Consider the following 6,659-nt stretch of genomic DNA (forward strand, 5'->3'; position numbering starts at 1 on the left):
TAACCATATGCTGGGCCTATTTGTCATTGCTGATACAGCTCTTGCCCTGTGAGATCCATTAGTAGCTTTTTTATGGTCAGAGAGTAATCCCAGCTGTGGAACTACAACTAATGGATTTAAGCCTTTGATAAACACTGGTGCCCAAGAGATCTTTTAAAGAAAAACTGCATATGAATTTGCAGATTTGCAGGAAAGGAAAGCAAGTTTTGGCATCTGAAGCTTCCTGGTTTCTGTGTGTAGACTGATTTGTATTGACTGATCAAATTTCAGTGTGGTTTGGTGAACAGTCATCAGATCACAATTTAGAATATATTTGAAGTTCTGAAAAACTGGTCATTTGCACAAGAGGTTAGACCATCTTCTTCCGCTTTATCCAGAGCCAGGTCGCGGGGGCAGCAGCCTAAGCAGAGAAGCCCAGACCTCCTCTAGCTCATCCAGGGGAACACCAAGGCGTTCCCAGGCCAGCCGAGAGATATAATCTCTCCAGCGTGTCCTGGGTTTGCCCCGGGGCCTCCTCCTGGTGGGACATGCCCGGAACACCTCACCAAGGAGGCGCCCAGGAGGCATCCTTGTCAGATTCCCGAACCACCTCAGCTGGCTCCTTTCAATGTGGAGGAGCAGCGGCTCTACTCTGAGCCCCTCCCGGATGACTGAACTTCTCACCCTATCTCTAAGGGAGAGGCCAGCCACTGTTGGAATGATCTTACCTGAAGTGCATTATTACTGTGCCTTATATTAATCTCATATTAATCAAAACTGCCATATAATCATGTAGAAGTAGTGTTAAGTGGACACAGCCCTGAATAATAAAGGCATTAGAATAGGTGTCCTTCAGTCGTAGACTCTCGCCCACGTTGGCATGTAAAGCAGTAGATAAGAGGGAACCATTTTCTGTGAAAATTACTGGAATGCTGTTGTTTAGACTAGAATGAGAGCGCTTCTGGAATAAAACTGTCAGGGGCACACCACCATTTTGAGATCCGTGGCAGCGTGTTGTGCAGGGCGCATCTCCCTTCTAGAAGTAATAAAGTGTTAAATGGTCTACTGAGCAGTGTTTTGTCTTCCATGGGATGCCTCTGAGGAATCAAAAGAACTCGGTAAAGTGTTGAGATTAATACCACCCTTCGGAGGAAGCTCATCTCCGCTGCTTGTATCCGCGATCTCGTTCTTTCGGTCACTACCCACAGCTCGTGGCCATAGGTGAGGGTAGGGACGTAGATCGTCCGCATCACTGCGGCCGCAGCACCAATCCGTCTGTCGATCTCCAGCTCCGTTCTCCCATCACTCGCGAACAAGATTGGAGGTGCTGATTCTTTCTTTCTTTCTTTCTTTCTTTCTTTCTTTCTTTCTTTCTTTCTTTCTTTCTTTCTTTCTTTCTTTCATTAATTAATTAATTAATGAATTAATTAATGAAAGAAAAAGGTGTATAAACACGAGTGAAGGAGAAACACAGTGCATCATAGTACTCTCCCAGATTCCCAAGCTTATTTCAGCATAACTAAGGGAGGATTTAGGGTCACCTGATCCAGCCCTAATTATATGCTTTAGGAAAAAGGAAACTTTTAAGACTAATCTTAAAAGTATAGATAGTGTCTGTCTCCTGAATCCAAACTGGTTCCACAGAAGACGGGCCTGAAAACTGAAGGCTCTCCCTCACGTTCTACTTTTAAATACTCTAGGAACAACAAGTAGGCCTGCAGTGCGAGAGTGAAGTGCTCTAATGAGGTGATATGGTACTACAAGGTCATTAAGATAAGATGGGGATTATTGAAGAACTTTTATGTGATGGGAAGAATACTAATATATATTAAGCCACTGCAACAGACTGGCGACCTGTCTAGGTGTGCCCCGCCAATTGCCCTATGGCAGCTAGAATAGGCTGCAGTCCCCCATGACCCGATAAGTGGATGGACAGATGGTAGTACTTTCTTGATACTGAGCAACACAGACTAAATTGTAAACTCCACATGAAGAGACTACACTAGAAGGGATAAAATTTGAGAGAGTATTTAACAATGTTAGCTAACATCTTATCATGTTGGAATTTGGCGGTCACAAAGGATTTAAGTCACAGAGACTGTTTTGTTTTTGGGATCAAATCTAATTGAAGTGATTTTTTTCATTCTGATGAAGTCACTAGGATGAGTAGTGAAACATTTCTCCTGCTGAAAACACAACATCCAGATGAAATACAACAGCTTTCTCGGATTTCTTTACCAGGATGATTGATCATATATCAAAATGTTGGAAATGCTATTTGGCTAGCTGGACAAATTATTTCACAAGCCAACTTTAGTCAAGGTACTAACTTTTATATAACCTCAAACAGTGGCTAGTTTAGCCATTAAGAAACTTTGTAATGACACCAGGCAAGCTGTGTAATGAAAATATTTGCTTTCTCTAGTAACAGGAATCATAATAGCTAGTTCCAACCTAGACATTATCATTTAACATTCAACTTTAGTGTCATTATAATGATACTTAGGTGTACAGTATGTAGACAATATAACAGGGTGTGACTGATGACTGAAGGTGTCATTAACAGTAGTTCTCCAACTTGTATAGAAATTCATATATGTAGTACAAACTGATAACTTTATTTTTAAAACTTTTAATAGTATTCAAAGATAGTAAAAGTGAAATAGTCCCCAGTATTGAAACACTTAAAAGTTAGAAAAAAGTTTAAAAAAAAAGTTTGATTGAATGAATACCCTTCAAGTTTATGTATCTGTTTTACATATGGCTGGGAGAAACAGATGCATCAGGAGTATATCAACACCCTTTATGTGGAAAACTGAAAAATGTTATGATGTTAATAATGCTCAGATAAGTAGAAATATTACTACACTCCTGTAACCTCAGCAGACTGTTTTTGAAACTGAATCAAAAAGAAATACAAAAGTGTTCCCTGTGATCTTTTGGTTGGCAATGAAAAAAAAAAAGCCAACAGTGAGCATTTGAATCCGAGTCTTTGAACAAGTTTTTCTAAAAGAATAACACAACTGTGATGTTGCTTTACTCTAACTGGTTTCCTACCAACTTTCTATATTTTACTTAAGTTCAAACAGCCTCCTTTTTAAAAACCTCACTACATGCGCCGTTAACAGTATGGCTATGATAAAAATCTGCCTTACTGAAGACTCAAATCCACATTTAATGCTTCAGCACTACTGATTTTTATTCACTTTGATTACATTGAGCTCATATGTGGACAAACTGATATGTGGATTTTTTTGTTGCATTAAAAATCTCTGCTGTCCAAGCAGCAGCATGGGCACAAAGGAGAAGAAGCTGATCACTGCTGAGATGTAATCCCTACTCACCAAAACCCAAACCACTATGATTTGCCATTCTTCATCCTCAAAAGATGCCCTTTTATGTCTAAGAGTCACTGTTTGGTATGATCACCTTTATTCTTCAGCACAGCCTGAGTCCAGCATTCTTGTCATTTCTTTAAGCAGTCTTCAGGAATAGTTCTACAGGCTTCTTAAAGGATTTTTAAAGGTCTTTCTTTGATGTTTTTGTTCTGTTCTATAACAGGATGAGTCGACGCTAATTCAGCAGTGTTCAGGTCCGGACTTCATGATTGATACTGATCTATTGTGTGTTTTTCTATCCAGGTGCACTATTATTGCAATGTCAGTGTGATTAGTATCGTTGCCATGCGTATATATATATATATATATATATATATATATATATATATATATATATATATATATTCCAACTAGCCTCAGTAGTAGTTTGAGTGTTGTGCTAATTGACAACCTTAAAATTGTTATTGTGGTTATTTTTCCTACTTGCTTTTTTGCTTTGCTTCAGCTACAAAATGTTAATTATTAACTCGACATATAAATCTCTAAGATCACAAATATTCCTGTCCTCATCATCTCTCATTCCCTCGTTCCTTTTTGTACTCATGGGGAAACCATCTTAAATCTTCTCTGACACACTCCAAAGAAATTTCTAATCCGAGCAAGCTTTCATCCATCACTGTATGTTTAACAAAGCTGCGTTACTTACTCTCATCTGGACATAAAGCCATCAATCCATTCAACCATACATTCACTAATCTAATCTACATTTTCTGCCGATCCTCTCCCTCATAAGAAAAATAAGCTTAAACTCCTCTGTCAAGAGCATTACCATTACTCCATATCTGTGACAGCTTTAATCACATTTGATAGATTTAACATAATCGGTAACACCAGAGAGAAGTGTGACCTCGCTGAGATGTCACAGCTGCTGTACAAAAGAGAAATGAACCAACCTGCATGGCCAGAAAGATGCCAGGTATGAGACACAGCACTGAAATCACTTATTTCCATCATGTCATCTTCAGATTGATGACCACAAAGCCCTGAGCAGTACGCAGCTAGTAAATCTTAAGATGACGAGGCTCTAAGCTACACACTCATCCATCCGTACAATCATCAATCTGCAGATGATCTTACTAAGCAGCCAACTCGCTGAAGCATAACCTGACAAGCAGCAGCATGCAGTTCCGAGTCAGCTTAGGTGACAGCTTGTGCACTCATCTGGTTGTTTATGTACAGGAGGGAAAACAAAATCTGAGCTGGCTGCATATACAGTGCACATGAATTCATAATTTATCTACATCTTCTATAGCCTTGGCAAAGCAGCTCTACCTTCAGTAGCATTAATTATATGACAAACATTGTTTTACTTTTTGTTTAGCTGGCAGCTACATCTCTCTCTCTCTCTCCCTCTCCCTCTCTCAAGATATATATATATATATATATATATATATATATATATATATATATATATATATATATATATATATATATATATATATATATATATACAGTTACATTGGTTTAAGCTCCTATTTAACATGTTTAAGTGATGTGGTCAGTGTGTGCACAAATAATTGCTGTGAGACATAAAGTCAGGCTTCGGGTTACTCTAAATACCCAGTTTCACATAGTTTTTTTTTAAACTCTTGTCTCTGAATGAGAGGTCATAAAGAGGAGATGTGCCTAATGATCCTATAGTCTGTAAGCACAGAAGCTCCACCCACACATTATTCAAATCTGCTATTTGTTAAGAGTAGCCAATCACAAGAAAGGTGGCTCACAGGAAGAGTGTTAAAATGATAAACTCTTTTACACTCTGCCAAAAAATACTATTAAATAAAAACTTTTCCTCCAAAGATACTCTACCAAACTCAGAGTATTTGCACATATCAGCAAGATAAAAAAAGCAGTAAAATCACCAGAGCAGTCATACTGTTATTGCCAATAACACAAAAGATTGGCTCTTTTTAAAAGCTATTGGTGCATGGCTATCATTAGCATTTACAGCTTTTATTCTACCTGTCAAAAAGGAACATTGTTAGTTCAGAAGAATCACTCATTCTTTCAGCCTAGTTCTTGTGTAATTTGACATACCTCAGCCTTTTCTTCCTGTTTCCCCCTCTTAAGAATGACTTCTTGAGAGCCATCCTTCCACCTTTTCTAATGTGGCTTCAATGAACAGTAGCTGAATTTCTCTGTCCTCTGTGAGTTACATTATGCCTTTGTGTACATTTGGAGTCAGCCACAAGTGGACATTACAGGAACTGTGGTTTACTTTATTAGACTGGGACATGTTCAGAGCATGCGCAGTCGACATCAATGAGTTTACGGAAGTAGCAGTAAGCTTTGTCAACATGCAACCGAAGAGATCATCCCCACCACATTCCCCAACCAGAAACTTTGGGTGGACAGGACCACCACCTACAATGCGGGTCTTGCCACTGACGATATGAGCGCCTACAAAGCGGCCTCATACAGCGCGCGGTGACAGATGCCAAACGCCGGAAAGAAAAGCAGCGGGGCCTGACGGCATCACCGGCCGTCTGCTGCGCTGCTGTGCTGACCAGCTAGCAGGTGTGTTGTTTGTTCCATCTTCAACGAGTCCCTGGCGAAGTCTGTGGTCCCCACATGCTTCAAAAGATCCACCATCATCCCTGTGCCCAAGAATAGCAAACCCTCAATCCCTGAACGATTACCGGCCACTTGCCCTGACCTCGGTAGTAATGAAGGTGTTTGAGAGGCTGCTGAAGAACATCATCTCCTCCTCAAATTCAAATTCAAATTTTTATTTGTCACACACACAACCATACACAGTATGACATGAGGTGAAATGCTTGTAGCTGTGCAATGCAATGCCCGACCATTAAATGACAGTGGTTTTACAGTATTTACAATTTACAGGTTATGCAAAATTTACAGATTTAACTTAGAAATTTACAGTAAAAAAAAAAGTGCAAATAGCAGAAAGAGATTATAAATTATAGGAAGTGTGCATGAAGAAAAACCAGAGTGCGTGTGGTGATGTGATGTGTGTGAGAGTCCAGTCTTATAGTGATGTGATGTGTGTGGGAGTGTCCAGTCCTACACCTGGTTCAGGGCCCGAATAGCCTGGGGGTAGAAGCTCCTCCTCATTCTCTCTGTTTTGGCCTTAAGGGAGCGGAAGCGCTTCCCAGACCTCAACAGTGAGAAGAGTCCATTGTTGGGATCCCATCCCAGATCCTCCATCCCAGATCCGCTCCAGTTCACCTACCAACCCAACAGATCCACAGAGGATGCCATTGCCCACATCCTGCACACACCCTTAGCCATGTGGACATGAAACAGGGTAACTATGTGAGA

This window comes from Perissodus microlepis, chromosome 3, assembly GCF_051167445.1.
Source record: "Perissodus microlepis isolate ML-2025 ecotype Zambia chromosome 3, ASM5116744v1, whole genome shotgun sequence".
NCBI classification, from domain to species: domain Eukaryota; kingdom Metazoa; phylum Chordata; class Actinopteri; order Cichliformes; family Cichlidae; genus Perissodus; species Perissodus microlepis.